This window comes from Macaca mulatta, chromosome 17 (genome assembly GCF_049350105.2).
Source record: "Macaca mulatta isolate MMU2019108-1 chromosome 17, T2T-MMU8v2.0, whole genome shotgun sequence".
NCBI classification, from domain to species: domain Eukaryota; kingdom Metazoa; phylum Chordata; class Mammalia; order Primates; family Cercopithecidae; genus Macaca; species Macaca mulatta.
This window is the reverse complement of record NC_133422.1, coordinates 85,950,755-85,967,132: the sequence shown is the minus strand read 5'-3', so window position 1 is coordinate 85,967,132 and position 16,378 is coordinate 85,950,755. Positions and strand designations below refer to the sequence as shown.

Here is a 16,378-nt window from a genome sequence, read left to right as displayed (position 1 = left end):
TAAGCCTTCCTGCTAATTTTTATTTTAAAGTTATCTAGTTGATTCCTTTTTCAATCTTACAGATTTTTTAATTCCCTGAAAATAACCACATGCATTGAACTCAAAATGTCTTATAGTTTGTGTAACTCTTGGTTTGCATAAACCCTAAAATGAAGTAATGTGTACATTAATTATATGCTTTGCCATTTACTTGTGGTTTCTGTGAAAGCAAATGCCACTATTTTTAGTTCCTGGTCTTCAAATTACTCCTTCTCAAATGCTGTTAAACCTTAATGAATATCCAAATTCATATAAATTATTTAAGCTATAATTTCCTATACTAAACAGTCATTAGATTAACATACATCCTTAGAGCTCTTCCAGCTGTACCAAATTAGCTTTTTTTGAATACTTTTAGATTTGAAGCAATGCAGAAAGTATTGCTCTTCTAAGTTGTATTCTAAGGTTACAAACAGCAATTTGACTTAAAAATGCCATTTAGAATGTTTCCTCCAGTTAGTATTCATGCAGTAAAACCTCATGTTTTTCCCTAAGAATTACTGAATTTTAAAACATATCCTGATCTTTTCATTTACATACAAGTGAGGAAACTAAGATATAGAAAGTTTGGATGAAGTGCTCGGCATTTCAAAAGAAGTCTGTATATTGAACTGTTCTTTCCCTCCTTTCTTTCTTTTTCTTTTATTTTCTACTAAGAAAGCAAGTATGACAGAACCATCTTAGTTTGGATAATAATTCTCACTTAGAAAAAAATATAAACTAATTGAAATGATGAAAATCAAAACAGAAAACATTCATTTATATCTTTATTTTTTAAAACTAACACATATTTAAGAACGTATAAATTCCAGTGTGTAGCTACCAAGGTATTCCTGATTTTATTTTTCACTACACTCTTTTCCTGAGTCTTTTCATCCCTAGAAGACATACCCACATGGAGGAAGCATCTTCATGTTATTCCAACAAATGCATTTTCTTTTTCTTAAATTTCCCCTTTCTAGCCTCTAGATATAGGCTGTCTTTCTGTTTCTATCTCATATCTTTTAGAGATTCTTTTCACATACTTCGCTGTGCTAGTTATTAGTATTTCCTCTCTGACAATTCTTTATTTCTCTTCCTTTGAAAGGGAACCCTGCTGCTGTCATTACTTTTTCTTCAGATTTCCTTCAGATCTCTCCTTTTGCCAGCTACCCAATTCCCAGTTTACAGGGAACCCGCTGATGGCAATATTTCTTTCCTTTTTTTTTTTTTGATTCAGAATACTCAGAATGCTGTTTGAAGAATAATGATGATAGGTATATTGTATTTACAAATTACTGTCCATCTGGTGATTTCAATTTAATTTATGTGCATGAATTCATTAGTAGTCTCAATTTTCACACGATGTGTTGGAACAACTTGTGTTGTTTTTTCTCAGTGAGGAAACAAAGGACAAAAGGGAGACAAGATTAGGGACTAACATTGTCTATTAGCGTGATGTGGGCACAGTGTCCAATAGAATAGGGTTTGTCTTAGTCCATTTTGTGTTGCTGTAAAGGAATACCTGAGGCTGTGTAATTAATAAAGAGAAGAGATTTACTTGGCTCATGGTTCTGCAGGCTGTACAAGAAGCATGGCACCCACATCTGCTTTGCGGGAGGGCCTTAGGAAGCTTCCATTCATGGGGGAGTGGAAGTAGGCATTACATGGTGAGACAGAAGCAAGAGAAGGAGAGAATGGTGTCAGACTCGTTTTAAGAGTCAGCTCTTGTCAGAACTTCGAGTGAGAACTCACTCAATCCTTTAAAAATGGCATCAAGTCACACATGAGGGATCCATCCACACACCTCCTGCTAGGTCTCACCTTCAACACCGTGCATCAAATTTCAACATGAGATTTGGAGGGGAGAAATGCACCAACTATAACAGGGACTTTTTTGGGACAATATAATAAACATATATTTCAAAAATTTGATAGATTTTGGTAATTTTAAGGAAATGATATTAAGTGAAGACAGATTACCAGGATTTTAATTTTATTCCAAGAAATTCTACTTTCAATTTTCCTTCCCCTACTAGCATTTCTAGGTGCAGACAAGGCATTTGTGGCATAGAAGATTACGCTCTTCTTGCCATGTCTTAAGGTGGGTTTAATTTCATCTTTTTGGTTTATTATGTTGCCCTTCACATTTGCATCTCAGTCTTTTATCCCAAGTTGTGGCCTGATTATAATTATGACGGATACCAAAGAAATTTTAGGAGCTATCTTATGTTTCCTAAAAGCAGAACTTGGCATGGTGATTTTTGTGCAAATGGTCTATTGGAAGAGTACATGCAGGAGAAGGGAAGAGAGGGAAGCAAGGCAGGACAGGGAAGAAGCTCCCGAACAAAGCAAGATTTCAGAGGAAAACTCACTCCAGCTTCCCAGAGAGAGCCCACAACTCCTGAATTGCACCCACTTTGCAGTAGGGGTTTGACCTGTTGTACCTCCTTGTCAGCCATTTATCGTGGACTGCCTTGGGGGCAGAGTGTAATCTCTAAGGTAAGGCAGTTCTCTGAAGTAGGAGCAGCTCTGGGCCCTCAGTAACCTCACAGCCACTGGAGAACAGGTAATTTAGACTGGAAAAGAAGATTGGAATGTGTGTATGGTTGAACTTTGGCAGTGTCGCAGACCACCTAGAGGCTTGAAACTGCAGTGGCTGAGTTCATTTCAGATTTCTTCAGGTTGTTCCTGTGGTGGGGCAGCTGGACCATGCTGCAGGCCTCAGGAGGTTTCAGCTGATCTAAGCTGGGCTTGCCCCCACGTCTGGGGCCTTAGCTGGGATGGCTGGGGCAGTGGGCATGGCTAGGGCTCTCTTCACATAGTTTCTTACCTTCTATCATAGGGATCTGAAACTGTGACCCATGGGCCAAATCCAGTTTTTTTGCTTGTTTTTGTAAATAAAGCTTTATTGGAGTACATCCTTTTATATCTTGCCTGTATCTGCTTTATCAGTAAAATGAAAGAGTTAGGCTGAGACTGTACAGACACCAAAGCTAATATATTTACCATCTGACTCTTTACAGAAAAGGTTTGCTGACCCCTGATTCATAAAGGTAACTCAAGCTTGCTTGTGTGGTGGGAGGGTTCTCAGTGCAAGAGTGCAAGCTGCAAGGCTTCTTGAGGTCCAGACTTGGGGTGTGCACAAGGTTGCTTCTGCCACGTTCTGTTGGTCAAAGGAAGTCACGAGGCCAATTGAGTGCCCCAGGAATGGAGAAATAGACTCCATCTGTTGATGGGAAGAACTTAAAAAAATAAAGTGTGGCCATGGTTTGCTGTGTACCATGAGGAGGCCCCAACAACATCCCCTACAGAATTCAGCCTTGTCCCTGTCCACTGCAGATGAAGACAGGGGATATACGTCAAATATCATACAACTTGTTAGGGGAAGAACTCAAACTACAATCTCGGTCTCCTGATCAATATTCTGCTACTATTTGAACTCTGTCATGGTGACTTTACTATATCATTACCTGCAAGAAGCATCTCTTTTTGGCTATTGAATTGTTACTCCTCAGAATTTTAACAGAATTCTACAACACACCAAAGAAACATGGAATCAAACTCATGCGGAAACCTGCTTCCCCACATCCTGGGTTCGATGTACAGTTACTCTTTGTCTCCTATTGTTTTCAAAGTCAGCTGCCTTCACTGATACTCTTTATGAAATGTATCTCCATAGTTTTCAACTCGAATTTATTGGCAAATTCTATTTACCTTCATTTTTTTTTTTTTAACAAGTATCTGTTAAATAGTTAGAATAAACCTAACCCTACGCTAGGTCATGGGAAATAAAAAGACATCAAAATGCAGTCTGAGACCTCAAAGAGCTTTATAATGAAAAGTAGTGGTTTCCAACCTGTATATATTACAGATCCCTAAGGATGACAGAAATGAGAGTTGCACTTTCTGTAGACTGACTCAGGCTTCACAAATTACCTGTATAATTGCTTTGCAAAAAGGTGTGTAGACACTTCCATGACTAATAGAATACAAATGTATGAATGTATACTTGTTTGTCATGATGTTTGCCACTCAATATTGTTAAGAGTGGAAAACTCTTAATATTTTTAAGCATGAGCCCTGAATATCTCCACACACTGCAAGGCGTATCCCACTACTGGTGAACCCATTTCTGTAGCTAGTAATACAGGCAACTGGTAGGTAAAGGGATCATAGTCTGACTTCCCTATAAATGCATGCTACTTGGAGAGAAAAGGACTGACTATTATTTGCTACAATGTTTGCTGCTTGCTCAAAAATAATGCTGGAGGCCAGGTACGGTGGCTCAGGCTTGTAATCCCAGGATTTTGGGAGGCCAAAGTGGGCAAATCACCTGAGCCCAGAAGTTCAGGACTAGCCTGGGCAACATGGTAAAACCCCATCTCTACAAAAAACACGCACAAATTAGCCAGGCATGGTGGCCTGCACATAGTCCCAGCTACTCAGGAGGCTAAGGTGGGAGGTTTGCTTGAGCCTGAGAGGTGGAGGCTGTAGTAAGCCATGATCATGCCACTGTACTCCAGCCTGGGCAACGGAGCAAGGCTTTCTCAAAAAAATAAAAAATATTAAAAAATAATGCTGAAATGTTGTGCCATGTGATCCAGCAATCCCACCACTGGGTCTTTATCAAAAGGAAACTAAATCAGCATATCAAAGAAATATCTACACTCTCATGTTTATTGCAGCACTGTACATAGTAGCAAAGATATAGAATCGGCTGGGCACAGTGGCTCATGCCTGTAATCCTAGCACTTTAGAAGGCTGAGGCGGGTAGATCATGAAGTCAGGAGTTTGAGACAAGCCTGGCCAACATGGTGAAACCCCATCTCTACCAAAAATACAAAAATTAGCCAGGTGTGGTGGTGCACGCCTGTAATCCCATCTGCTCGGGAGGCTGAGGCAGGAGAATGGCTTGAACCTGGGAGGCGGAGGTTGTAGTGAGCCGAGATCACGCCACTGCATTCCAGCCTGAGTGACAGAACAAACAAACAAAACGAAAAAAAAGATATAGAATCAAAGAGAAAAAAAAAAGCTATGGTTGATTCCATTAACAACAATGTATTTTATATTTGAAAGTAGCTAGAAGAGATGACTTGAATTGTTCCCAACATATAGGAGTAAATACTTGAGGTGATGGATACCTCAAATACCATGACTTGTCCATTACATATTCTATCATGTAAGAAAATATCACACAAACCACATAAATGTCTCAAATATAATGTATGAATTAATAATCAAATTTAGAAAAAAAATAATAATGCTGAGCCCTAGGCTCTGAGTTTCTCATCTGTGAGCAAACTCAGTGGATGTGAAAGACCTATCTGGGCCCATAATACTGCTTTGGTAGTACTGGGTGCAAGGGCTATGAGCCTCAGTATCCTGATGTGCTTGCTGCTTATTTCGTTATGCCAAAGTCCTTTGTTTTTGGTCTAGGAGTCTCCTCCTTCTGCCAGCATTCATGAAACAGTAACAGGCTAACTTATTAGCTTGCAAGTAGTTAAAATCTCAGAGCCTTCAGTTCATGACAGACCTGGAAAGCTTCAAAATTTAATTTTTTTTAGCATTAAAATGATCTCTAGTACTCCATGGGCTTGAAATCATTGGTCTGAGGTCTTAGATAAATAAAACACTATTAATTAAAAGATTTATATGAGCTAAAAAGAAAAAAGGAAGGCCATTGGAGAAGAGAGTGACCAAGAGCAAAGGTATGGTGTAGAGGAAGAGATCAAAAGTGTGGAGTAAGAGAAATGTGCCTACTTCATTGGCTAAAGGAGAAGGGATTGAGTGAGAGAATTCTGAAAAGGTTGGCTGGGACCACACTTTGGAGCACACTGAGTGTCAGGCAACAGGGAACTCTTAAAGGTATTCTAGCAAGAAAATGACATAATTAGTTTTTATCTGGGAAAATTAAATTTTAGTAGGGAGAGACTGGACATGAGAGAGCAGTAAGGAAGATTTTAAAAATGCTTTGAGCACAAGTTCTAAACTATTAGTATAAAAGGAATAAGAGGTGGACTGATGAAGATATTCCATGAAGAAAGATAAAATGGTCGGCTGGGTGCAGTGGCTCATGCCCGTAATACTAGCACTTTAGGAGGTCGAGGGAGGAGGATCACTTGAAGTCAGAAGTTCAAGACTAGCCTGGCCAACATGGCAAAATCTCTTATGTACTAAAAATACAAAAATTAGCCAGGTGTGGTGGTGCATGCCTGCACCAACTACTCAGGAGGCTGAGGCAGGAGAATTGTTTGAACCTGGGAGGTGGAGGTTGCAGTGAGCTGAGATTGCACTACTGTACTCTAGCCTGGGTAACAGAGTAGACTCTATCTCAAAAAAAGAGAGATAAGATGGTGTTCTAATGGATTGCCTTTTAAGGGATTGAGCAAGAAAGTCAGATAGGATTATGGTTTTATAGTGGGAGACAGTGAAAGCACTGAAAAACAAAAAACATATAAACCTAGAGAGAGAGAACTCCAGGGAATTTCAGGTGTGGGTGAAGATAATGGGTTCACTTTTATTCCATTTTGATGGAGGTTGGCAATACAACTAACCTTCCTTCTTTCCTTTCTCCCTCCCTTACTCCATCCTTCTCTTTCTTCTTTCTTTCCATCCATCTGTTATTAAATATTTAGCTTTTTGCCAGTCATATGCTAAGACTTGGGAATAGAAATAAAAATGTTACAATCTAAGAGTATAAAAAGGTGGATTTAAAACTTCAGTATAAGGTGACGAGTTAAATAATAGAGATAGTACATGCTATGAGTATAGAAAAGGAACAGCAAGCTCTGTCCAGGGGAATTGAGGAGACCACCCAAGTGGAAGTGATATTTGAGTTGGGAATGAAATGCTGGGTAGGAGCTTATCAGTGTGAAAAGGGATAAGAAGAGGACACTCCAAAGCTTGGGAATAGTGAACATGTGCATGGTACAACCAGGTGGAAAACATATCCAAGAAGTCGGTGATGAAGGATTAGAAAAATAACTTGGCATGTCATTCTATGATATTATACTAGCTCCAACTTGGGCACAATGGTAACAGCTTATCTTTCTATGTGTTTACTATGTGCCACACCTCTTATTTAAAAATGTTTTACAGGCATTACTTTTTCTGATATTCAAAATGGTGATATAAGTATACAGGTGAAGAAACGGAGACTAAGAACTTGACAGATCCTGGAGTTTATGAATGGTGGGGGTGGATTTGAACCCCATCAGAGCTAGGATACTATTATCTTTATCCTCCCTCTGTGTGGAGCTGTGCTCGATGGCCCTGAACCATCCAAACCTGGTTCCAGAATCGCTCTTCATCATCATGTTATACATTATCACATTCCTTTTTTTATCCTACTCATCCTATTCCTACCTACATTATCACCTTCTTAAATTGAATAAAACTTCTCTGCATCTTCTGAAACATGCAGAACTGAAGGGAACGTACATGGATTTTTCTGGAGAGATCATCAGATTCTCAAAGGGATATGTAACAACAACAACTACTACTATTACAAAGATTAAAAATCACTATACAAAATGGTCAACTTTAATCATTGGATGGGTATTTCTGTGGTTTTTTTTTTTTTTTTTTTTTTTGACAGAAAATCAGGAAAACAAAATAAGAGGCAGTTTTCTCAAAACATGGTCAATTATTACTCAACATAAAACCCCAATGTATATTTCAATTTGTGGTAAATGATTCAGGGTAGCAGAACTTTTCAAGTTATCTCTACTTTAGTTTCTGTCTTTCGTGAAATCTAGAGTGATGAGGCTTCACAGTCCCTTATGGCCAATGACATTTACTATCCTGAACGGGCAGCGGACAATCAGTAAGCGATTCCCCCCCAGCACCCCCACTGCTATTTCATTCTCTTTTTTTTTCCCCAATATTTCCACATTATTTTTGAAGCTGAATTAGAAATGCAATGCTGACTTTTTTTCCTAAGTATTTTAGATAGTCTCACCAAAAAGTGGAGAGAGGTTTAGATGCTAAAAACATTAGCTAGCAAGTTTTTTCTTGGACTCTTCACATTATGCCTGTGATAAAAGGCCCACTTGAGGGCTGTGCTCAGTGCCTAAAGTGAATGCTTTAAATTTAATGATACAATCAAAATCATTTTTCCCTAGTAACTACTACCGTATTCATTTGAATGGATTCCAGAACATTATGCTTTGTGTATAAATATAAGTGAGATGGTTTAGTTCATGTATAACAAGTATCCAGCTAATAATTCACTTTGCCCATTATTTATCTCTGTCAGGATGAACATCTGCCTCTTTTCTGTCCCTGGTTCATAGCCATTATTATAATAATGTTGGTTCTGCATTTTAAGAATTCCATATGGAGTTGTTGAAAATTGCTTAGAAGTACTTCATACTAGAAGGCTAAATCTTAAAAAATGTTGGTTTTGCATCTAGCAAGCTAAATTGCTCCTAACAACATTATATTAATTAATGTCAGGTCAAGCTATTTATTTTTCTTTGTATTCAACTCCAAATACTCCAGCAAATGGTTTCAGCTGTGCCAGCAACAAACTGATTTGAACAGTAGAGGCTGAATGGACTCAAATCACTTGCTATTGTGAAAATAGCTATTCATTACAAATTTGACAGTATTTTATTGGTTTTCAGAATCACTTTTAACAATAATTCAACTCTTTCTTAAAAGCTGGCTTGAAATTGCATAAATAGCATCTTTTCCTATTTTGTCTAAATACATGCATAAATGTCATAAGATGGAATTGGTCAATATGTAGGGACAGATCTATCCCTGGATGATTTTCTGCCCTTTTTAAACAGTGATCCTACTTTTTAATGTTGTCAGCCTTAGAAAGGCGATGAAGCAAGCAGATCTAAGGGCAATGGAGAAGGGAGGATGCTAGGTGAATAAATCATGGCAAGTTCATTTCTTACTTAGGGATCCTCTTTTCTGGCCCTGACATTTTGTTCTGTGCACTGCTCAAGTTGTCTTTCCATATGCCACGTGGGATGGAGGCATGTCTCAGGCCCACTCATGATGTGAGAACTATCCCTGTGAAACTGATTAACCAATGGGGTCTACTCGTGATTTAGTTATACTGACCAAGGCATTCTTACTTTGGGGAAGTTGGGGAAGTTGAAAGATCAAATGAGCTTTAGGCCATGAATTGAGTTCTTCTAGGTGTAATACATGTGTGGCTATTATAGCACTAGTCATCTAAAATTTGCTCAATCATGTTGACAAGAATGAATATATCAGTTTTGTTTTGTTTTGTTTTCTCTTTTTTATTTTGGAGACAGAGTCTCGCTGTATCCCTCAGGATGGAGTGCAGTGGTGCCATCTTGGCTCATTGTAACATCTGCCTCCCAGGTTCAAACGATTCTCATGCCTCAGCCTCCTGAGTAGCTGGTATTACAGGTGCCTGCCACCATGCCTGGCTAGTTTTTGTATTTTTAGTAGGGTCGGGGTTTCATCATGTTGGCCAGGCTGGTCTCGAACTCCTGACCCCAGGTGATCCACCCACCTCGGCCTCCCAAAGTGGTGGGATTACAGGCGTGAGCCACCACGACCGGCTGAATACATAATTTTGGGAAGTCACATAAAGAGGAGACTATTAGTTAACATGTAGATTATAAAAATGTAATAATTTATAGAATGTTTTAAATTTAAGTAAAGATTAAACGTGTAAAAACTATGGGAACTTTTCAGGAAGAGTCAAGGTTCTTTAACTTACCAATATATAAATTACCATGAATAATTTTTCTTTTAATCTTTTATATCCTAGCTAAAAGGATCCAAGGGTCACCCAATCTTCTTGTTACCAGGAAATAACTATCAATCAAGTATTGAGAAATAATCCAAGAGATATAAAAGTAGAACAATGTACGCATTTACACTGATATATGTATGTAAAAGTGAAAATAGACCATACTCTTTTTTTTCTCTCTCTTTTTTTTTTGAAGAGATGGAGTCTCACTCTGTTTCCCAGGCTGAAGTGTAATGGTGTTGTCATAGCTAACTGCAGCCTCAAACTCCTAGGCTCAAGTGATCCTCACTCCTCAGCCTTCTAAGCAGCTGGGATTAGAGATGTGAGTGAATCGTGCCTAGTATAGATTATACTTTTCTTTATACATACAGTATCTGGTCTTATTGTCACACTTTAGACTTTGTTTAGTTTCTGCATTTTGTTTTGGTATATTTCTGCAGGCCAAGGGAAGACATGTTTTATCAGTACACTTCTCAAGAAGAAGCAAGAGAGGAAAAAAAAATCTAAAGAGATTAAATAGAAAGGAAAATAAATATTGATTTTTTCAGTAGAGTTTTACTGACAGTATTTTGTGATGTTGGTCTTCTACCTGGTGGGAGGGTATAATGAAATCAGTTTTTGTAATGACCATGCCACCATACCCTGAAACTAAGGTGCCTATAGCTGGATGGTAATGCTAAAGAGCCATAGTCTCTTGTTACTTTCTAAAGTTTATCTCACAATGATTGATACAGTTATAGGATCCTAGTTGATAATACAATTTGTGCTGCCATTTCTGTTGGTAATGTTGGAGGACAGCACCAGGACACATTCAGTCTAAAGTAAATTTGGATTTCTCCATTGGGCATTAGATGGCAGTATTAATCAAGACATTCAGAGCTGACTTATGTGGGAGCTATTTCTAAATTATAATTCTCCTAAGAGCGTTTCATGAAACAGATATTTATCCTGCATTTTCTACTTCTGCAAAGAAAATGCGTAAGATGGACTGCAGGTCTGGTTTTGTAATATTTTGCATCTTATATTTATTTTTGCTTTAGGGAAGTTCCCAGAAGACAAGTGACTTTATTTCCAGTTAGTTATCACTAACGTGTCCAAAATGTTTCTTGTACAATTTGTAGTTCTTCTTTTCTTGTGGATATACATTTATACATGTCGATGATTACAATTTCAGAGTTAGAGAATGCTCAATATTAAGAATTATTTATAATGGTTACATAAACTTGGGTTTATCATGCCACTTGCAAGAGAGCAGAGCACTAGAAGCCCTGCTCTGCAGCTTACTAGCCATGTCTATGGGCAATCTATTTAACCCCTCTGTGCCTAACATTCCTAACCTGTACAATGGAGATAATTCTTGTTTCCATCTCATAGTGTTGCTGTTGAGGACTGAGTGAATTATTACATGTAAAGTGCTCAGAACAATAGCTGGTATTATATAAATATAATATAGTAGCTGGCATTATATAACACTTAGAGCCAAAGTGTTATATAAATATTTGCTGTTTTGAAGGGGAAGGTGGGAAGGGGGTGCCACTGTGTGTAATAATAACCCTTCTGGAGTGTTTCTGTTCTGCAGTACACAAGGTATCAGGAGTGCAGTTCATACAAAGCGAGGTCTCGTGGCTGCTGTAGCCAGGTGGGTTGATGTTCAATGGAGCTAAGCAGGTGGCATCATAGCTTACTTGCCACACAATAGGGGATTCTTTTTGGTGATGACCAAACTCAGAGGTTACTCCTCCGACCAGAAGTGTTATGGAATCAGGTTCCCTCTATCCCTGCTGCAACACAGAGCAAATGACACAGATCTGGCAACGTTGAGGGGTGTCAGGCTCAGAGCCCTCCCAAAGGAACAGGAAGCTGCGGTATGCACACATGGAGAGAGAAGCCACTTTCTGGGACATGAGTAATCCTTGGCAGGCATTCAGAAGAGCACTTTGGAGGAGAGTTTGAAGATCATTTACCATGGTATACAAAGACTCGGATATTGAAATGTGAACTTTTGAGATATTGCAGATAACATCTGAGACTTCTCAGTCCTGATGCTGGGAGGCATTTGACCCCTTCCCTCCCCCTGAAGGGCAGAATAAGAACATTGTGGGGGACTTAGAAGAGGGTAAGCAAACCCCAGAGATCCAAAGAGAAGAACTATAGCTCAGATCCTTAGCGTCATACATGGCTCATGGTTTTCACCAATCCTCTGTGAGGAGAAAGTATATTTTCTATAATGTGCATGGCAACAATAATAGCTAACACTTTAAAAAACTAGGTGCATGCCAAGCACTTTGCTTGCATTATTTCATTAAATTCACATTACCATTAAGGTATGTGTTTTTCCATTATGCTCCTCAGGAGAAAACTGAAGCTAAGAGGTGTTAAGTAACTGCAGGTTATATAACTGAATTAACTAATTCAGTGTCAGTACATACATTAACTGATTAGTAAAACAGAATATAAGTCTTTTATCATATTAGCTCAGTCCTTCTCCATGAAGCCTTTTATAGATTCAGAAAACTCTTAAGTTGAAGAACCCCTCTGGGTAATTTTATAGATACCTTTGGCTTGTTACAGATGCAACAGGCCCAAAAGGATTTTACCTGGAGATCTCAGTAAAGGCACTGGGTCCCAGAACAGACAAAATAAGCAGCTTTCTTTCTAGAATATTAGGTAGTGCTACATGTATGTATCTCTGTATACAAAGACACACACACATATATTTATATATATGTGAATGATTGTATTCATTGCATATGGAACTTGCCTTCTTTATGCCTGATATGTCATCCCATCAAAATTAAATGTAGGATAATTTTCACCATTCAAATGCTGGGAATTTAGGAGCTCTAGACTTGACTTAAAGACTTATGTATTTTAATTTTCTAAGATATAACGTTCACTTTAATGTATCAATTTGACCTCGTCTGCCCTCATTACTCCCATCCGTCTCTATTATCAAATGGAACAACTTCAGATTCCATCGTTCCTTAATGTCTATTAATGGAATTCAAGTTTTTCATTTAAATGTTCCCAAATTAACCTTTCTAATAAGGAGTTAAGCACCTCTTTTAAGCAAGGATTTTTTAACTTCAAGTGATCTGAATGAAAATATCATTTTAACTCTCCCTGACATCCCCTTTCCTTTTATATTCCATAAAATTTATCATTAGCTTTCAATGAAGCTTCTAGGGATGTTTTTTTCTTGTGCTTGCATCTGACACTAAATACAAAAAAAAAAATGTGACTCCTCTGCCACAGTGGTTGGATATAATGTCTGAAACCACTGTTTACAAGGTCCATTAGTGTTTACAGCCCTGCCACTTTCCTTCATGGTCTGCAAAGCATTTTAGTTCACACTGAGTTATTCTTTCATAGCAACAAATTTTCTATATCTCTTGGATATCTCTTCAGTGTTGAAAACTCCAAAGGGAGTTCTGCTGTCTTCTGTGTGAAGGCCAGGTAATACGTTAATGTTGCAGTGCAGCACAGCCCAGTGCATGCACCATGATTTGTTTGTGATGCAAGGTGAACTGTGCATCCGGAACTCCAAAGTCAAAATGGTATCAGAGATGATGCTGTCCAGTTTCTACTAAACTGTTCAAAAGCTTGGTGTATTTTTCCTATCAGACAATTCTGTTTTTCTTTAACAATCTCTGGTGCCATCACCACTTCAGGTCCTCCATACCTATAAATCCGTTATGCATGAACATATACACACATGGTAAAATGTGATTTGGATGGAGACAGATCTTGGGCTAAAACTTTGTCTACAATATTCATCTATAAAATGAGTAATATAATACTTAGTACCCAAGGAGTCAAGCAAGGCCAGGACTGGAGTGAGGGAAGAGAGGAGCCCATAGAGAAGGCCCTTGCAGGATCTTGAATGAATTCCTCCTTACATTGTTCGCCCAAGGCACCTCTCGCTTTGCCCTGGTGCCATGATTGTAGTTTCAAGAAACATGAAGGGTCTGAGATTTTATCTTACTTGCAAGCTAACAAGTTAGCCTACTTTAGTTTCATGGATGCTGGCGAAAGACAAAAGATCCCCGGGCCAGAGACTGAGGACTCACGGCATATGGAGCAGCCCGAGCTTCCCATTCGTGCTAGTTCCCTTGCCACCCAAGTCTGCTCTGTAATGGTGAGCAGCCTAGGTGGATGCTGTGTCCTCAGTGGGTTTGTCACATAGCTCAGGAATTCCAGGCTTAAAGAATCCACATCTTTTATTATGGTGTGCAAGCAAACTGGCCTGACCTTTGTACCAGACTAAGATATTATTTTCATTATATTGGGCAGTAGAAGAGAAGAAGGGAAAAAAAAAAAAAAAAGCAGCAACAACAAAAACCAACCAAACAAAACCCCTGCCCTCTGCTCTGGAAAGAGACACCATTTTTATCTTTCAAGACTGTTTGCTGTACAAAGATACTCTGGAAATAAAGCTGTGAGTGACTTTGCTCATAACATGTGCACAGTTATCAGAGACTCATGGAGAATTATCTGCTAACACAAGGTTTTATATGACTACATGAAACAGTGTTGATAAAGCACTCAGTACCCATACTCCGTATGGGTGAATAGATTGCCCACCGACATGGCTAGCCTGGGGAACGTAATAGGAGCTCAATAAATGTTAGCTCACTTTTTATTCCTTCCTCTCCACTCTGAACCATGGTGCCACTTACATCATTTCCCCACAACCAGAGGGTTAATTGAAGGTAGGAATCATATTTTGTTTTTTCTACTATGGAAAAACATTTTCAGTTGGTTTCTGATTACTTTATGTCTGCATATGAATCCAATTGAGTCAACCACTACTGAGTTCATGTGAATTGCTGATATTCTCTCTACTTCAGGACCAGTCAGTTGAATCATTGATGATGAACCAATCCTCACTAAAGCAGACCATGTTTGAGTAGTCTTGACCTACCAGGCTTACTGATGCAGATCTAGCAACCAGTATCAGAGACTGGTGGATTACTGGGCAATTTATTTGCTCTCTGATCCATTTCCCTCCCTTTGCCCTGTATAGTATGATATTGACTCCTGCCACCTGCATTTCTCTAGCTTCTTATCCAATCAACTTCCGGCTGGGTTTGGCCAGTGGGAAAAAGAGGCAGGAAGTAGAAGGAGAGCAAGAGGGTAGAAGCCAGGGAATTTCTCTCACCCCTAACCTTCCTGTTTTGGATGGGTTTCTAACTATAGTTGTATCAACTATGCTTCTAGCTTTGCTAGGCAGCACCACTCTCTATAATCCCACATCCTCATGGGCAGTCCTAACTCTTGTGTTCTATTAGCCCTATCTTCTCCCTCTGGTTCTCCAAACCCATAGGTAGTAGTATCTCCCTGCAATTGCCTGGGTTGCTTCTCCAATTCCACATTTGCCTCCCTTTTTTTTTTTGCCCTGTGTAATTATCACATAGAGGTTCTATTTCTCGACTGGTTTCTGTTCTGATAAACTTAGATATCTATACATTTTCTTATAATACTTTCTTCTAGACTTTTCTAAGGTAGTCCAGCCTGTTGACCACAATTCCATCTTGAATCCTTTATTGCCTTGGGAGTTATTTGGTTGTAGAAAAGAGAAAGGAATTTAAGCTAGCTTCATTGAAGGGGGATATATTGTAAGGATGTTGGATATTTTTCCAGAAACACAAAGTGGGACATGCAATCGATCTGCCTTGTCTGCTTTAATAGCTGATTTTCTTGAATGGGGATAGATTTAATCTGGGCCTTTGGGGTTGATTTTGAGCAGGAGGGCCAAAGCAAGGAAATCTTTCAACCTAGAATTTCATTACTGTTCAGCTGAACTATACTAAGGAGCCAGTCCAGTAATGAACTGGGTAGGTATTGACAGGACCATCAGGAGGCAACCAAGGAAGGCCCAACATGCTAAGTAGGCCTGATTATAGGAGTAGTTGGCTATACGTCTCAGCTAGGGAGACCCTTATCTTAGTAATATGCACCCCCACGGGGCAACCATGGCCTTTAAAAACATTCATCAAACTAATATCCATAGGAATATTAGTGTGATACTAGTGGTTACAGATACCTAAGAGTAGATGGTGACTAATAAGAGAATTTGAAATAGAGGCCTGGATCTGTATTGACCTCGAGGCATATTTTGTATTTTTTTAAGGTACATCTTACTTTCTGCCATATTTTTAATTTTTTTTTTTGTAATTTGCCTCTTCCTTGGGAAAATGGGGTGCAAACATGCAGCAAAACATCATGATTAGCACAGGTAAAAGCATTTGATCAAAAGAATTTGATCAGACCAAGCGTGTTGGCTCATGTCTGTAGTCCTAGCACTTTGGGAGGCTGAGGCAGGTGGATCACCTGACGCCAGGAGTTTGAGGTCAGCCTGGCCAACATGGTGACACTCTGTCTCTACTAAATATACAAAAATTAGCCAGGCATGGGGGTGCATGCCTGTGATCCCAGCTACTTGGGAGGCTGAGGCAGGAGAATTGCTTGAACCCTGGAGGCAGAGGTGGCCGTGAGCCGAGATCACACCACTGCACTCCAGCCTGGGCAACAGAGCGAGACTCTGTCAAAGGAAAAAAAAAAAAAAAGCATTTAATCAAAAGCATTTGATCAAATTATTTAGAGCAATAATTT

The 16,378-nt window shown here is 39.1% G+C and overlaps 1 long non-coding RNA gene across 1 annotated transcript in view; it reads left to right on the top strand.

Annotated features, from left to right (window-relative positions):
- The window catches only part of LOC106994325 (uncharacterized), an 85,209-nt gene that overhangs the window by 16,037 nt on the left and 52,794 nt on the right, over positions 1–16,378 (top strand). Inside the window, exon 2 of the long non-coding RNA XR_001440871.2 lies at positions 2,058–2,122. This is a non-coding gene — a long non-coding RNA (uncharacterized LOC106994325). The remainder of the gene's footprint in view (positions 1–2,057; positions 2,123–16,378) is intronic.